The following is a 19,516-nucleotide window of genomic DNA, read 5'->3' as shown; positions in this document are numbered from 1 at the left end:
CTTCCGAGTCTCTCCTTCGCGTCCTCGCTCGCAATCGCTCCCCGACGAAAATCTCCCTTCCAGACCCACAGGAAAGAACAACATGTTTCTCATCGGATAGCCCCCACACTCCAGAGCCGCGTTCCCTCTAGTTATAAACCAAACAGGGCTGCTGCAGAGAAGCTGCTACATTAGGAGCTGCGCAGCATGTTACATATGTATATGTGCGCCTGAAGGTGTAAGACGAACGTTTCCCTGAGCCGTTAGTAATTTAATGCTAACTGTAGTTGCTGATATTTAGCATAATTGTTTACGATATTTATTTGACCAGCACGAGATCAGCACATTAAAAGGCCAATGGCAGAATTGTATTACGCAGATACAGCAAATGGGATTTATTTGGAGTTGGAAAACAACACTTTCTGGTACCTAAATATATCGTCCAGCCCGAATCCCATGGACATCTCCCATTGACGGACCTGACAAATCAGCCACACACACTTGAAGCTTGGCGCGGTTTCCTGCATTTTCATTTACTTCAAATAGTAATCACCATTATTTTGCAGCTTCCAATGTTTTGATTGTAAAATAACATTTGCCTAGCCTTGGCTTGACTGAAAGAAATGATCACCCAGAAACAATTGATAATGTATGGAGATGGATGTCTCCTTTCTAGAGAATTCGCTCTCATACCAACCTCACAATTGGCGGAACAAAAGTTCCTTTATGTCGCTATCTACTATCCAAGGAGCTTATAATTCTCAATAACTTCTCCGTCTCCAACGGGGCCTTACGACGACGTGCATAACCTACCACACCCCAGCGCTTCATCCGCTTTCACAGCAATTTCTTTCACATCACGGCCTTGTCTCCTGTCGCTCTCTACTGATCTCCTTTACGGCACTTATCTCTGTGAGTATTACAAGTTCCACAACTGCACCTGTAACTGCTCCGTCACCAGCCATCATTCACGAAAATCTGTTATTCCAGGTCAGACGCTTATATCCGGTTCTCCCGGAGCAGCACCATTCACATTGGTGAGACCCAGTGTAGACTGTGTAACCGTGTTGTGGAACGCCGTCACATCGCAGTCACCCACTAAATGCCACGTATCTCATCAGCGAATAAATGTGCAGCACTCAGGGCGGGAACTCAAAGTGTACTCTGCACAACTGGATGGTGTGTTCACGGACATTTTAATTCTTTCCATCGCCCACTGTGTGCTGACCTCCAGCTTCCAAACATCCGAATACAAAAGTACCATTCTGGACGATGGGCGTCCTGTCGCACTCACCTCAACCATAAACAAAATCCTTTAGAGGCTGATTAAGGCATATATCTTCAGCATGCAACCACATACACTGGACATCCCACAGTTCGGCTACCGAAACAAAAGGTCAACAGACTATGTAAAGCTATAGCACGGCACTTATGAAGAGAGATACAAAGGTTAGAATGCTGTTATTGTACTACAGTTCTCGTCAAGAAGTTCGGAGACCTCGGACTGCACCGCACATTGCCTATCAGGATTTTGTACTTGCTGTCCGACCGCCGGCAGCTGGTAAGGGTTAAAGGCCAGTGAGTCTTCCGTCAGTAGTCGACAAGCAATTGGAAGTGATTTTGAGGGATGGCATTTATGAGTATCTGGGAAAACGCATCCTGGTTGGGGTTAGTCAGCTCGTATTTTTGATGGACGGATTGAATTCTTCGAAAAAGTGAAATAGAAATAGGCCGATGAATTCACAACAGCCGACACGAGGTATATTAATTTTGGAAAGTGTTTAACCTAGTACACCATTTAGAATATCAGGCGGCATGGGTTCAAGTGAAACCTGACGAAATGGAATCAGGTTTTGCTTATCTACAGAAGGTAGATGAGCTAGTGGATGGAGTGTATTCTTCTGGAGGACAGTGGCCATTGATATTCCGTGAGGAAGGTATATACATTAGGTTAGTTTATAACGATATGTCAACTCTGTTGTTACGGTGTGTTGGGAGACAGACTTTAATTTACTCATCCTGCAGCATTTCGATAATTTATTGAACTCGGTCTAATGATGTGAGCGAAATGCTGAAATCAGACCGGAACTACAGTCTATCGAACTTGAACTCCCGTTTACATATTACAGCTCTTTTACCACGATCACTTCAAAGCAACCCTTCCCCATGGAACACTGCAGTTCAACATTGGCATTTCAGAGGCTTGAGTGGCATCTTTTGATGCTCCAGAAAAAAACCAGCCTCTCAAAATGCGAAGTTAAAATCCACTTTCAAAAACACACGGATTTCCCCTAATGCAAATTTACCTTTGAACCATGGGTTTACCGCACCCGGAAAAGGTCTTTATCCTTTATCTGTAACCTTTAACCATGATATCTTTAACCTTTAACAACGATTCCACCTGGCCGGTGTGGAATGAGACACTACCTCTGAAATTCACATCACTTACTGAAAATTTATTTCACACAAGGAACTCACAAACAGAAGATGAAGTCAAACAGACTGTCGATAAAACCCTATCAAATACAGGCTGCCTTCCGTTCATTCACGCACGATTTATCGCTCTTTCTCACTCAAGTGAACTCACAAATGTCCTGTCCTCGTGCAATCATATTATATTCTCAATGCATTCACACTCTAAGCTATTGCAGAACATGATATAGTTTAAGTGTTGAACAGTTAACAAATAATCTACAATTTAATTAAGAAAGTCTTTCGATTGTAAAGCAAAGGGTCGCTGGAACATCTGTATCGTCCGCAAGTTGATATTCAACCTATCTAACAATGACGTCACAACGGCACCTAACCACCAACGGCTTCCACGATTTCTCGCCATCAATTTCTGAACAAGGATAGCATTGAGATTAAATGAACGTTTTCTAGTATAGTATCAGGCTTAATAATCTCCTTACCACCATTGAATTAATAGATTTGGACATTATTCTGGGAACTTTACTGAACTGAAGTTATATTCCTTTTCTGTGTTACCTCCCTTGTAATGTCACACATGCTCTTCCTTATTCACATGCTTGAAACATTCATTTTATTAGTTTTCCGTTCTTCACACTGTCTAAGGACAGAGGGATCAAACAATATCTAAAATGTTCTAGATTCGTCAGTGCTGCTAAACACTAAAATTCTTCATCAAATACTTCTGAATTTTAGTTCTAAATTGTCCTGAGATAATGGTGATTAAGAATCGATTTTGGAGCATCATTCATGGATCCGACGTAAATGCGGTTTTGTGCTGGCCCCTCAGCTGTTTTCATTTAGTTAACACATCAAGCAGAATCCTATATTAATACCCAGAAAGAACTTAACGGATTCTTTAATTCTTCACTTATTCCTCTATCCTTGTATTTTCGTCAAAGTCGAGTGTTAATAATGTAATTATGTGGCTTTAAAGGGATGTTTTGGGTTATGGCCTTATGACATGTTCTCATCGGAACACAGTCAAATCGAAAATACGACAAGTTATTATGAGCCAACCAATCCACTATTTATTCAACTGAACACTTCAAAATGCAGAGATTTCATAGACTTTAAAAGACAAATTATGTATAAGATTAAACAATACGGACAGTTACCGCAAAGTGTCCAACGATTGCTTAAAATGAGAGAAAGCCAACATGATTTCAGAGGAACATGTATTTTTCAAAATCAAAAGATAAGAATAAATGAAAAAAAAAACATTGTATTTCAGTCAGAGGGGTGAATATATTGAATACATGATGTTAGAATGTTTTTAAAAATGCACCACACTAAACAAGTTTAAATTTATTTAAAAATAATTTAATGAACAAAAATTTAAAAATGAATTAAAATGAATGGGCTAATGTAAATAAATGATAGTTGGAAATGGAATTTTGTGCTAAAAGATTATGATTTTGTTTTGTTTTGATGTAAAGATTGACTCCCTAATACGACGCCAAGTATGTTATTGTGTAGGTAAGAGGGTAGGCGTAATAAGCGGTAGCTTCAACCTGCACCATTTCGGTCTGTTTTAAAGAATGTCTGTGTTTTTGCTGTTTTATGAAATCATCGTTGAGTGTGATGTGATTTTGTTATGTTTGTAGTGACCAAAATAAAATTTCATTCCTTTCATTTCAATCCATTTCCAATCCCCTTCGGTGCCGAGGTGGTGTACTGCTCTCCGGTGGGAAGCTGCCTGTAACTGCTCACTATGATAATGCACTTGAGCTAATGCCCCATTTCCTGAGCAATGCCTCCGAAATGCTGAAGCAAAAACGACGTAGTGCATGTTATATTCTTGTTTCAGGTTCATGCCCCAGTTTCCTTAGGTTGCAATTTCTCTCGGGTCATGGGTGCGGAAGGGGGTGTGATTAGCGGCGCCGACAGCGATGCAGGGATCTGTCATTTCCATGCTGGAAGGAGAAGTTGGAACGAGGCTGCTTATCATCGTCCTGACATTACGGAGCAGCGACAGTACGTCCATCACTAACCTGCCCTCCTATCTCAATTCCAAAAGTCCATATTATTTCAATCTGATGGGAGCGTTAGCCCTGCAGATTTTCTAAAAGAATTAGACACTTCATGTGATGTCCAGTGTTAGGTTTCTTTTCAAAGGCTTCAAAGTTACAGTTAACGAAAGAGAAATGTATACAATATGCATCCTGAAATGCTTTTCCTTCGTAAATATCCGCAAAACGGAGGAGTGTCAAAGAATGAACGACAGTTAATTGTTAAAACCCCAAAGTCCTCCCGAGCTCCCCTCCCTCCCGCAATCCGCCCTTCCCCCACATACAAAAAAGCTGCCGCGACATGGTAAATGGTAGGGGAATGAAGGATGTAGCAGAACATATTGATATAGGAATAATGGTGCATAGTTCTCTGAAGGTGGAATCTCGTGCTGATAGGGTGGTGAAGAAAGCTTTTTGTATGCTGGCCTTTATAAATCAGAGCAATGAGTACAGGAGTTGGGATGGAATGTTAAAATTTACAAGGCAATGGTAAAGCCAAATTTCGATTATTGTGTACAGTTCTGGTCACCGAATTATAGGAAAGATGTCATGAAAATAGAGAGACGTACAGAGGAGATTGATTGGAATGTTACCTGGGTTTCAGCACCTAAGTTACAGAAAATGGTTGAAAAAATTAGGTCATTATTTGTAGCGTAGAAGGTTGAGGGGGTTCTTGATAGATGTATCTAAAATTATGAGGGGAGCAGATAGAGTTGACGTGGATAGGCTTTTTCCATTGAGAGTACGGGAGATAAAAACAAGAGGACATGAGTTGAGAGTTAGGGGGCAAACGTTTACGGGTAACACGAGGAGGGATTTCTTTACTCAGAGAGTGGTAACTGTGTGAAACGACCTACCGATAGAAGCGGTAGAGGCAGGCTCGATATTGTCATCGAAAGTAAAACGGATAGGCATATGGACAGGAAAGGAATGGAGGGTTGTGGGCTGATTGCAGGTCGGTGGGACTAGTAACAGTAAGCGTTCGGCACGGACTAGAAGGGCCGAGATGGCCTGTTTCCGTGTATAAATGTTGTGTGCTTATATGGTTATATATGGCACGCGCCATCGAGCGTGAGCAAAGTAACAATAAAAACACAGATTTGCAGTACTTCAAGGACTACATTATTCACTGACTTACGATCTTAGAAGACAGTTACGTCGCTTTTTACGATCTCGGTGCCCTATGATGTCGTGTCTCTGTGCACACAGCCGTAGTTCTTCCGTCTCCCTCGACGTCGCAAGGATCTCCTGCCGTGACGCCGAACCTTAATCCATCCATCACCAGAGCCCCGAGAGTCTAGGCCTCCAAAGGCCAACAGAATTCTTAGGCTTCTAATTTAGAAGGGTTCTCCTTTAAGTGGGTATCTTCTCTTCAAACTAAGTCACCACATCATTCAACCGTCAATCAGCCCAGCTGTACTTCAGTTTGCTGCTGACATTTTCTACAGTCCTCAAGTAAACATCCATCTCCTCTGATTTTGTTTAAATTCCATACGTCGCATCTTCTCGTGGGTAATCATCCAAATCTTTATCATAACGTTTTTATTCTCTTTCATACCTCCATGACGAGAGTAGTCTCCACATTCTGTACAATTCCACGTTATGTACTTCCCGATCAGAACATTACAGAAAAAAAGTTCTGAGAGTGTTGATTGGTTATGGGTGACATTAATTTCCCAACTACTGCGTGGAAGAACACAGTGACTAAAAGATTACAGGACTGTAAATTATTGAGAAGATAAAGGATTTATTTTTTTGATCCAGTATGTTTATGCACCAACAAGAAGAGAGTTCGATCTGGATTTGATATCCTATGGCAATCAAGATGGAATTTTGAGAACAGAAGTTTTTGATCCATTAGAATAAGTGATAATAACATGGCTCGTCTCGAAGTTTATTTTTTGGTTGAAGTATATCAGCAAAAGCCAAAACAAGTAATTTAAATTTCAAAAAGTCAATGTCTGAGAAGATGCAACGAAGACATTAGGAGGTGAACTGGAAGGAAACTCTTGACATTGGGTTAGTGTAACAACAATTGGGTCCATCTAAAGAGGTAAGACACGCAATGCAGGAAATACTCTTACCCAGGGTCGGGTTAAGCATTAAAACAATAGATCAATGTACAAAGTTCAGTGTAAAATGTATTACAGAGTACATATGTGACACCACAAAGAACACTGAGATTCTATTCCTGTGGGTATACTTAACAAATCTATAGAAGTGTACGTGGATGAATAAAGATATGCATGGAATATTGAAAAGACAGCTTTTTAAGAAATACAGGTAAAAATATGGCTGGTCGCCAGATCTATCACAATGACATCTAGTCTAAAGCTTTAAAGTTTTCTTCTGACGTTTTCATCAGAATCGATTTCGATATTGAACAACTTTCTTTCATAAGTTCTGCTGGACATGCCAACCGTTGCAGAAATCGCTTCTTCATCTTCTTCTTCTTCTTCTTCTTCTTCTTCTTCTTCTTCTTCTTCTTCTTCTTCTTCTTCTTCTTCTTCTTCTTCTTCTTCTTCTTCTTCTTCTTCTTCTTCTTCTTCTTCTTCTTCTTCTTCTTCTTCTTCTTCTTCTTCTTCTTCTTCTTCTTCTTCTTCTTCTTCTTCTTCTTCTCCATCTATTTATTCAGTTATTCAGTTATGTATTTATCTATTCATTTATCTATCTATTTATTTAATTATTTATTTATGTATGTATCTATCTATCTATCTATCTATCTATCTATCTATCTATCTATCTATCTATCTATCTATCTATTTATCTATCTATCTATCTATCTATCTATCTATCCATTTATTTATTTATTTATTTATTTATGTGTTCATTTATTCATTCATTTATTCATTCATTCATTCATCCATCCACCCATCCATTCATTCATTCATTCATTCATTCATTCATTCATTCATTCATCCATTTATCTATCTATCTATCTATCTATCTATCTATCTATCTATCTATCTATCTATCTATCTATCTATCTATCTATCTATCTATCTATCTATCTATCTATCTATCTATCTATCTATCTATCTATTTTTTTATTCGTTCACTTACTTACCCATTTATTTATTTATTTATCTATCTATCTATCTATCTATCTATCTATTTATCCTTTTATTTATTTATTTATTTGCCTCCCCCTTTTTATAGATCAAGCTGGTAGGTATTGAGGTGTGGCCAAAGCTAAGCAGGCTCATATCTCAATTTCTATGAAGTTCAGGATTATTGTGGTGGTGTTAATATTGTTGGTACTGAACATTACCGGAGAGAGCGCCAAAAGGCGGCCAGACTAATAGTGGAACCGAAAGACGGCCTGAGATTAAAAAAGCTAATAGTAGAACGGTGAGAGGACCAAAAGTGACCAAACAAATAGAGGAATGGGGTCATTAAGCATCAAGTTATGTTATTATTGTGGCAATAACGTCAAGAAAGCTCAGGCGATTGTGAAGAAAATATGTCGCTGGATCTTTTTTTTTATCATCATCTTCCGTCATCTTTGCAGATCGATGGTTTAGGGAAAGCTGGAACTTTCCTTCATATTTTTATTGCCGATAATGGAAAACAATCTGGAGGACAAAGTTCCCATGAGCTTTCGCATTCATTCGGCGCTCTATTATATCTGGGTATTTATTATATTATATCTGGAGATTATTGCGTGGAACATTTGATACCCATCCTCAAATTTGATGTAACCGCAACTTGTTTCCAGTAACTTGGCCATAGTGGAAACCTCTTAATGAGAAAATCTCATCGCATACACATCTGTCCTTCTCTGATGTCTCATCCCGGGGTTTACACTTCGCACTTCAAAAACTATGTTACAAAAAACTACACAGACGTTTGACAGAATGAACACGCTGTGACGAATACGACGAATACCAGTGCATTATTTTATCTATTTATTTTTTGTGCAGGGTGCAGACAACTGTAGGAAGTATATCGTTATATAATATTAAACTTGACTCCAACAATTTCAAAGGTCCCAACAAACTTGATCCAGTAATCCTGTATAGTACATGATCACTTTCACTTGTTTTCTGCGTTTTCATTACAACCCAAATAAAAATGTAAGAAACAGTGCAGGTACATAATTAATCCCGAGGGTTGCCTACCAAATGTGTAACTGGCCTGATGTATGCGATCACTGCGTACCCTGTACAATAATGTGCAACTTGATTTAATTGTTCCCTGTAAATTGTACGGGTGTGAGCCGCGCATTAACAAAAAAAGTACAACTGCAAACATAGCCTTTGTTCCAGACCAGCTGAAGTTAAACGTAGGAAGAAATAAAATTTAGGAAATGTGGAACTTAGACTTTGTTGTATTGTATTTCCATAAATCCTTATATTAATGAATAAAATCAAAGTATGTGAGATATCAATGTGATCGTACAATAAGGTCAGCACTCTGGCCTCTCATTCTCTTTGCCTTTTAAACAATATTCATCCTACTGTCAACAACATAATCTCGGCGTCATCGCTTCAGCATTGAAATTATGCCTTGAATACCATTTAAATTTTCCTCCACATGGGGAGCGCGATCATAATTGGACCAATATCTCCATTAAAATTATCTCTCAGTCACGAGCCCTCCTCTGACCATCCACGTCCACACGTTGTCTGTATCAAATTTCTGTCTACGATTGGAATTCAACAATTATAAAATGTCATGTTCTTACAGTTTTATTGTATTTCTATTTGACTGTGAACTCTGTGATTTTCCGAAGACGTTGATGAAAACGGATTGTATTATCCGATTGTGATTCAAAAATGCCCTGAAATTATTAGTTTATTAATAGCAGCCTTTGTGTTTGACTGTGAGCTCAATCCTTGTTCAAAAGGGATAACATTAACTGCAAACTGAAAGATGACGAATAGGCAACGATATTCCAACTGTGATGCGTTGGTTTGGTGATAAAAGTGAATCATCGGTGCGGGTCAATAATATTTCTACAGGAATGGAATAAAATGCATTAGAATGGAGGAAAATGCCGCTAACAAGGGCAGGTGTTCCTGAAGGGATAAAGTACCTTGCAGTAATTATTTCAAGGGAATACCTTCTGCACAGTTAACCTTCCGTTTCTGATTACAACATTTGCTGCAGCAACATCAGATCTTCCACTCAGCGTGGCCTTCGGCCTACAAAACCGTGCCCAACATCTCCTTACCTCAGAACAACCTAGGCGTACCCATAGCCCTCTATTTTGCTACGCTCCAGGAGTCTCTTAAAAGACCCGATTGTATCAGACTCCACCACCGCCTACCGCAACCCATTCCACGCACTCAGTATTCCCTGCATAAAATAAAACTTACCACTGACATCTCCTCCATACGTACTTCCAAGCACCTTAAAAATATGCCCTCTGTTGATAGCCATTTTAGCCCAGGGAGAAAGCCTCTGCTATCCGAACAATCAATACCTTTCATTACACCTCTCATCCTCCGTCGCTCCAAGGTGAAAAGGCCGTGTTTGCTCAACCTATTCTCAGAAGGCATGATCCCCAATCAAAGTAACATCTTTATAAACCTGTTCTGCACCCTTTCTATGACTTCCACGTCGTTCCTTTAGTAAGACGACCAGAATGGAACAGTACAACAGCTGGGATCCGACCAGGGTCCGAAGTAGTTGCAAAATTACCTCTCGGCTCTTAAACTCAATCCCACGGTTAATGAAGCCCAATACACCGTAATAACCACGGAGTAAACCTACGTAGCAGCTTTGAGTCCTATGGACACGGAGCACAAGACGCCGCTGATCCTCCACACTGCCAAGTGTCTTAACATTTTTGCCAATTTCTGCCAGTTTCGTCCTGCTTTGTACACCGTTCACTGCGTATTTATACTTTAACTTTAGATGTTACCCGCTCTCAATGAAATAAATTGTGCTCATGGACCAACCTCTGAAGATCAGGTCATATCGACAGAGTAACCTCCAGCTTATTTCTTATAAAAGACTGTGTATTCGTTCTCAAACTCAACGAGTGAAAGCAACACACTGAGTCGAGCAAGGTCTGGTTGATCTGTTTACTGTTTCAATCAGTGCGCGCTGAAATGCCCGCTTCCAGCATCCCCCGCTCTTTCCGGGGCGGAATTGACGTCGGCTTCCGGGCCGAGGTCTGCCCCGCATTCAGAGCATTCTCTGTTGCTGCTGGCTTCGGACACTCCCGGGACTGCTGGAACCGGTTGGCTTGCCATGTGGGCGAGCCGCCACAACTGCACAAATAATATTATTACCCTGCGTGTTTATGTAGAGTGACCCTACCGTGATTTCATAATTCCCTGCATCATTGTTCCGTGAATAATCACGCGTCCGGTTCTTCTTTTAGCAATCAGCCTGAACGTCTGATCCATTTCTCGCTTGTTATGTATCTAGGGACAGCTGTGTGTTTGCACCGTCGAATATTACGTTGCTACAGAGCAGGATTAAACCAAGTTATCATACTCGAAGGCATTAATGTTTTGTAACATAGACTGCAAGAATAGAGTCGCAATCTCTCTCTCTCTCTCTCTCTCTCTCTCTCTCTCTCTCTCTCTCTCTCTCTCTCTCTCTCTCTCTCTCTCTCTCTCTCTCTCTCTCTCTGTCTTTCTATCTCAATCTCGTTCTCTGTCCAGCACGCTCTCTCTCTTCCACTGTCTTACGGCCACTGGTAGGGGTAGGGGTAATGCAGCATATATTTATAAATCAGAGAAATTATGTTCCGGTTGATATCATGGTTTCAGGAATAAGGAGAACTTACAGGTGGAGAAAGAGGAAAAGAATATAGAGTCAAAGAAAGGGCAGCTTGTGACGCGAGCTGGAGTGGCTAGTACAGACGATTTTTTCCCACAAAATCAGGGAGAATTGTCGAAACCGGGAAGCTGGGGAATAGGGTCTGCTCAAGCTACAACTTAATTGCGGCGGGTGTTAAGGTGCAAAGGGAATTTCTGTGGGATAATGAGGTGAGTGATGATGTCGGAATCAGCTGTAAAGAGCTAATTTGTAGCTCTAATGTAAAACACAAAATGAGGCAGGAACTCAGCAGACCGGGCAGCGACTAGAAGTGAACAGTCAAAGTTCCAGGTCTGCACTCTTTATCACGACTTTGACTTTGTGGGCGTCGTTTATGTCCAGAATCTGCAGATTTTCTCATGTTGTTTTTTTTTTAACTCTGTTCCTGATATAGTTTAAAGTTACCCACAAGTAGAGGTACAGAATAGAAGCATGAAGGAAGCTGAATTGTAATACTCTACAACATTTATTGGCAAACCTTAATTACTTTCAAAACCGGTAGATATTTTCCCGCATTCGTGAGCTTTTCTCGGAATGGAATTTGTAAAACAGTTGAAACCCTTTTAGAAGATAGTCCCAGGTAGGAGAGAGCAGAACTGACAAATAGGAAACAAATGAAAAAGAGATAAAGGGCGAAGAGACAGTCGGGTTATGACAGGAGCACGAGGGCTTGATACAGACGACAATATACTCGAAGGTCAGGCAATTCTGTAAGAAGCGCAAGTGGGGAAGGCAGATTTGCCGCGGGATTCAATGCCGCAGATGAGGTGAGAACAGAACGCTGAGGTCATAGATCACGGAGAGATCAGCCAGAAAGAGCTGTTTTGCAACTCTGAGGCAACACATGCAAAATGTCGGAAGAACATTGCAGGCCAAGTAGAGACAATGGAAAAGGTTAAACAGTCGACATTTCCGGCCGGCAGCCTGCAACAGCAGTATAACTTTATGTGTGTGGTTTTGTATTCCGGGCATCTGCAGGCTAACTCGTCTTCGTTTTGTAACTCTGTTCATCACTTTGTTTTCATTTTCCCACAAGTGGGGCAGGGGGTGCAGCATCAGGAGCATGGAGACAGGCGAATTCTAACACCTTGCAGCATTTACTTCCGCAGTCCCACTATATGTATTGGGTATTTCACCACTTTCTTCAGTTCCTCTCGGAATTTGCTCTGCGTCAGGGCGTAAATGCATGTGTTGGTGCAGGAACTGAATTGCTGCATCATTGCCGATGCCTCTTCTGTTGTATAACGGGGATCCGTTACAGGATAATAAAAAGCACATTGAAATCCGTTGATAGATATAAAATACCACCTGTGTTACCCACAACAATATGAAACTACCGGTAATGCTGAAGAGCAAAACGATGGATTTGCGTCGGTTCTCCATCTCCCGGTCCTTGTCATTCTCTCCTCTCTTTTGTCCCCGGAGCCCCCTGCGGGCTCGACTGGCCGCGAGAATCCGCCTGACAGTCAGAATATTGAACAGTAAAATCAGAAAGAACGGGACACAAGGGGTTAACATACGGTGAACTATCTCAAATGCCGCCCAAGCTGAAGAGTTTTGGAACCTCGGCATATAAACGCAATGCCAGGGAACACCGTCAATTATTACAAATGGCTCGTATATACAGCCCCAGGGGATACACTCCAAACACGCCAGCACACTGACTGTCCCGATAATCACAGCCGCCGTTCGCTCGGTGCAATAGTTTATTTTTAGCTTCTCACTGCATATAGCCACAAACCGATCGACGGTGAAAGCGACAGTCAGCCAGACAGAAGTTGCAGTGCTCGCATAAACCAACCATCCAATGAGGCTGCACACAGGAGTGATGTCCAGTAATGATGGTGCAAAATAAAGCCAAGCTGTCCATGTCAGCAGCGGATCGGAAATAACGACCAGGAGATCGGCCGCTGCCATTCCCATCATGTAGAGAGTGACACATTTGGAAAGACCGCACTTTCCCCGGGACAGGATAACAATCGCTACCAAGTTCGCTGGAAGAGAAAGAGGGAACACTAAGTTGAGAAGATACTGAACATAAGCCAATGCAGCGAATTGACAGGATCCTGTGATTTTTCCACGTTATTGTCGCATTTACTGCGGGATGGGTCAAGAGAGGACGCAAAGCTGACGGAGACAGAGAAGCTGTTTACACAATGAAATTAACTTAATATAGTCTGAATATGTATTACTTACTCATAATGTAAATCTGAAGTGGCAGAAGAAAATTCAACCTGGTTAACTACCTTCTCAGGTACAAGACTGGATGGAAAATTTCCTACTGGCGCCTTCCACGTCTCCTACGGATGAAATGTATAAATACGGACGCTGATATCGCTATTCATCCGTTAGACAATCATCACCTTACATTGTGCTTCATGTCAGCGGAGGACAGAAGAAAAACAGGAAATGCTGAAACAACCATCCAGATAAAACAAAATATTGGGAAACGACACTTTGTCTCCGTTCAGAACTATTCGCAGAAAAGCCCCTACACGAGTGTTAAATAGATTCTATCCCCATACAAGTTGCTTGGGGCTTAGGGCTTCCAGCATTCCCATGCTTGTTTCCTATTTCAGCAATTGCCACCTCACTGACTTTACAACAGAACAGTGACTGATTCCAACCGACACAGCGCGGTTTGACAAAACATCACAGAATTCCTGAGGTGATATGGTATTTTTTTAAAATCCAGATCTCAGAATAACCCTGCCTGCACATGCGGATACTAGGATTAGAGATGTGGTCGTGGAAACCAGCCATAGAAGCAATAATACCATTGGAATTGAATCCAATGCCCACCAGCGGCAACACACACGGTGACTTACCGAGAATTCCAAAGGTTGAAACAAAAGGATAATAAACATCTCGTATCCGCCAGATGATTGGATACGCCATTGCAGAGGGCATCCGTGACTTCTGTTGGTCGTGAATTCACAGCTCCGGCAGGGAATCTGAGCTGATGCATTCCAAAAGGTTCTGATTTATACAGAGGTTCTGTCTCCAGAGAGACGCTTATACCACTGACTATCTTCATTAATTACAGTCACTTGAATAAACACTTTAATTCAACACCATTTAGTCTGATGAATATTGATTCGATTGAACTCGAATACATCAACATTCTTGGGCATTAACTCAGGACTGTCTCATTTCGCAGCTTAACTGAATTACAGTAGACACACCCTCTCTTCGGTTGTCCATCGAAATCTAACGACGACGTCCACTCCTTTAACTCATTTTTTTTTATTCGAAGTAAATTTTGCAAGACAATGTTAAACTACCTCAAGGTGATACTTTAATGCATTATACGCAGTGACAGTTTGGACGATGCTGATTATGTTAGATTAATACTTCAAGATTTATTCAGTCCGAAATAGAAAACCGGCACGCAATGTTCAAGCACACATTTGATTATTAATTACTCTGTTCTATTCAGATCCGTTGTTTTTGGCACATGTACAGAGATGCACTGAAAAAAAAAAATTTCATACGATGCAATAATGATCAGTTATTTGTTGTCGTAAAAGTTAAAAGCAATAACGGAATGCAGAATAAAGTATAACATCTGCGGAGAAAGAAGCATGATCAGATGTAGGATCATAAAGAGGTACAGTGTGAAGCCAAGTCTCCTTCATGTAATACTAATTCTATAAATGCGCAATTACTGTTGTCATTAATCCCCGTGATACGTGCATCACGTCGGTTTCGTAATCATCCTCTGACCTTAGATTTTTTTCTTGGAAAGGAGAGACGTGAGCGTAGATTTGAATATTCTTCAGAGAGCGGTGTGCAGGTCTTTGATAATAAAGGTATAAGGTATTTGATATCCCGCCGTTACAATGGGATATGGAGTTGGGATTATTATGAGTCTATGGCATATATTGAAAGTAGAATTGCGCTTGCGTAGCGGATGGGAGACCTATTTTTAATATCGGTGTGTCTGTATGTCCGGTTGGTGTAATGGACCAGACTGTACACAACGCTTCAATTTTGTCCAAACTTTTGTCTCTACAGATCCAGCAGAGCTACCTCTTCTGGAATTGTGTACCTTTAGCTAATATCGTCAAATCTCCGAACTAATCAGACCTTACATACAGAACTCTGTGGAAGTGCTTTCCAAGTTTCCTCTAGAGACCATCCTCCCCCCCCCCACCCACACCACTTGGGATCCGATTCCACAAATTGCTCTGTGTCTCCTTGCCTTGCTTTCACATTTTGCCTGTATCTTGCGCATAATTATTTACCCTTCAGATTCAAATGAGAAAGTTAACCGTAATCGATCTATCTCTGACCTTCACGACTTTTTGAATCTCAAACATCACCCACACCATCCTCTCCTCCAAGAAAGAACAAGGTCATACAAGACGAAACCTAATCGAATATTATTTCATATCTTATCAGAAATGTAAGGCAATGTTTGTTCGGAATGATCACAGGAAGAGGATAATGTAATAGAGCCCCTGTCCTTTGCCTTGTATAAGGTGGTATTTTTAAAATGGCTGATTTCTGTCAGAGTGCTAGACGAGTAGAAGTTGCGAACTCCCGTGACGTTGGACAAGAGGAACTGCTGTCAGAAGAACTGCGAGTTCCTGTGATTTGTACTTGTTGTATGGGGGATCTAAACACCTGTTTCCAATGTGCCATAATCCAGGACTCTCAACATCGAAGTTACTGTTCCTACAAGACTGACCAGAAATCCAATGAGAGCTTCTTCCCAGAACCAGGGTCAGAATAGAAGAACAGCAATCTGTGAGTGTTATCTGCATTTCCAGAAAACCAGTCCCAACCCACTCAGTCACCGTGGGAGTAAGTCCACTCGTCCCGAGATTGAGCTGGAGCTCGAGGAACCAGATAATTTGGGAGGCAGGGGCAGAAATAAACAGGAGTTAGATGGAGATAATCACCCCTAAGAATCAGGAGATCGGTAGCTGGATGACTGTGAGGAAAGGGAAGGGGTTTAGACAGAATGAGCAGAGAATCCCTGTGGCCGTTCCCAGTAATAATAAGTATACCTTTTTGGATACTGTGGGCGGGGACGACCTATCGGCGACTAGTTGCTGTGGTTGCGTCGCTGGCACAGACACTGGACCCTCAGCTTAGAAGGGATGCAGGGAAAAGAGGAAAGCAGTAGCGATACGGAATTCGATAGTTAGAGGGACAGATAAGAGGTTTTGTGGAAGAGATCGAGTATCTCTGATGGTCAGTTGCCTCCCTGGTGCCAGTGTCCGCGATATCTCGGATCGAGTTCTCGGTATTCTCAAGAGGCCGTGTGAGCAGTCGGATGTCATGGTCCATATAGAGACCAATGACGTGGGTAGGAAGAGTGACGAGGTCCTGAAAGGTGACTTTAGGGAGTTAGGCGCCAGGTTAAAGGACAGGATAGCAATCTCAGGATTGTTACCAGTGTCACGTGCAGACGGGGTTGGAAATAATAAGATAGCGCAGAAAACACGTGGCTGAATACATGGTGCAGGTGGGAGGGCTTCAGATTTACAGATAATTGGCCTGTTTTCCAGGGAAGGTGGGACATGTTCCGTCGGTACTATTAACATCTGAACTGGCGTGGGACAAATATTCTTGCAGTTAGTTTCCCTAGAGAGACTCCAGTGTATGTAAACTAGATACAAGGGAGGAGGGGAACCAGAATGCAGGAATAGATGTATGGGAGAAGGAAGAAAAGGAAGATCGTAAAGTTGTTTGCACCGTATAGTAGTAGTAGTAGTAGTAGTAGTAGTAGTAGTAGTAGTAGTGTAGTAGTAGTAGTGGTGTAGTAGTAGTAGTAGTAGTAGTAGTAGTAGTAGTAGTAGTAGTAGTAGTGTAGTAGTAGTATAGTAGTAGTAGTAGTGGTGTAGCAGTAGTAGTAGTAGTAGTAGTAGTTGTAGTAGTAGTGTAGTAGTAGTGGTGTAGTAGTAGTAGTAGTAGTAGTAGTAGTAGTAGTAGTAGTAGTGTAGTAGTAGTAGTAGTAGTGGTGTAGTAGTAGTAGTAGTAGTAGTAGTAGTAGTAGTAGTAGTGTAATAGTAGTAGTAGTAGTAGTGGTGTAGTAGTAGCAGTAGTAGTGTAGTAGTAGTAGTAGTAGTGGTGGAGTAGTAGTAGTAGTAGTAGTAGTAGTAGTAGTAGTAGTAGTAGTGTAGTAGTAGTGGTGTAGTAGTAGTAGTAGTAGTAGTAGTAGTAGTAGTAGTAGTAGTAGTGTAGTAGTAGTAGTAGTGGTGTAGTAGTAGTAGTAGTAGTAGTAGTAGTAGTAGTAGTAGTAGTAGTAGTAGTAGTAGTAGTGGTGTAGTAGTAGTAGTAGTAGTAGTAGTAGTAGTGTAGTAGTGTAGTAGTATAGTAGTAGTAGTAGTAGTAGTAGTAGTAGTAGTAGTAGTAGTAGTAGTAGTACTCCAGTAAATATTAAAAAATGCTAAACCCTTATGTAAGTCGAAGGGAGGCTGAATTTCGTGAGGTATAGCAATAGCTATCTGTAATTCCATGCTGCTTTGGGTACAGCAGTGACGGAGCAATCAGCAGAACATCCGAATAGGTCGCATTTTTCATTGCTTATGTAAGGAAAGAAATACGGACCGGCTTGTGAAGTAAAAGTACAGGTGGTATTCAGCTCCGGAGCTTCCACTTAACGGGGCAGGAGAAATTGTTCAAAGTTTCAAAGATCCATTTAATATCAGAGTATCTTTACAGTATAACCCAACGAAACAAGAACTCCACCAGGATAAATGATAAAATCTCCGAAGTTAGCCACACCCCTGCATTCCTGCACCCGACGCCTGCGCCGTTTGCGTGGATGCTGGGAAATGCAGATTGATCCAGACTCGCGCACATATTATCAGACCGTACTCCATGTGCGTTTACAGAGTACACTTTATAAATCTTACTACAACTAGGTATTTAATAGCGATACAGTATGAAAAGAAAAGAAAAGTTGCCAAGCTTATGAGAGTTCAATTTATTCGAGCACAACCGTTGGAGCTCAATTAGCGTACCCTTCGGTCCACTCTTCGATCTTCTCCGACCTCCTCGACCCGCCGCTTGGGACCAACCTCGGTGCTCCACCAGAGCGCGTCCAGCACATCCGTCCATTCCCAGGTCTCCTTCCGAAATAGCCCGCGCACTCACTCCAGGTGCCCACACATACAGATAGAACAACATTGCTGCCATTGGTTAGTTGCTCCGTTATCAATAATTATAACCCAAACATTGCAACTAAACAGTTACCCACAAAGAAGCAATTTCATTATAACTCTACAGAACAGCCATTTTATATATGCAGTTAGCAGTTAACATACAGTTAGTAATTTGTGAACCTTGTAGTTGTATGATTTTTATTATAGATTATTTGTGAACTATTCAATACTTAAACGAATGGCGTGTTCTGCGAGAGTTTACAGTGTGCATGCATTGTGAATATACAATATTTCCCCAGTACTTGACATTTGTGAGATCCCTTGAAAGAGAAAGAGAGGTAATTCGTGCGTGAACGAGCGGAAGGCAGTCATGTGCTTGTGAGGCCTGTATTGACAAAATGATCAAATTAATCCTCTTTTTCACAATAGGTTCTCATTGTCTGCAAATGCCTGTTTCCGTGCAGCTACTGATGTGCATTCCAGAGGCTGCTTCTCTTTCCGAAATTGTATAAAGTCATAGAATATAGGGTCCGCAACAACACACAAATGTTTTCCATTTGTTCTTTAGAATACTTAGTAAGGATTTTCACTCTGGTAATTAACTGTATATGGCAGTTAACTGCGACGGTTCTGAAGGAAGAAACGTCCAAGCTTAGATTTTTGTTTTCCCATCCCTGCGTATTTAGATTGTGATTGTTCTTGTTTCTTTGCCTTGGTAGTGATTACAGAGGGAGAAATGGATTCCACACTGGCCATGTGAAATCAAGGCGAGAGGGATCCAGATATGAGTGTATCTATACCGTGTGCGATGAACCCACTGTTGACAGTAATTGACAGTAAGGCAAATTCGTGTGCACTTGAATTGGGAATTTGGAATTGGCATTTTGGGAGTCTGGTTCATTTGGGGAGCCTCAAAAGATGTTGCTGAAGACTTTGAAATACTGAATAATACCGTGTGAATATGGCACCAAAAGGTCCAGATGCAATTCTTCCCCTTGTGATTGTCAAGTCTTTGAGATAGTTTGGAATTTATTCACCCAATCTAACAATTACAGCAGCTCATTGACCATTTGCCCCTTTTCCTACTTGAACCTCATGAAGTGTGCAATCGTCCGTGGATTTTGTGATTAAAGGATCGCCAGGCACATAGTTATTTGAAAT

The sequence above is a fragment of the Hypanus sabinus genome, unplaced genomic scaffold (assembly GCF_030144855.1).
Source record: "Hypanus sabinus isolate sHypSab1 unplaced genomic scaffold, sHypSab1.hap1 scaffold_129, whole genome shotgun sequence".
Taxonomy (NCBI): Eukaryota; Metazoa; Chordata; class Chondrichthyes; order Myliobatiformes; family Dasyatidae; genus Hypanus; species Hypanus sabinus.
The sequence above is the reverse complement of the archived record's forward strand: the minus strand, read 5'-3'. Positions refer to the sequence as shown.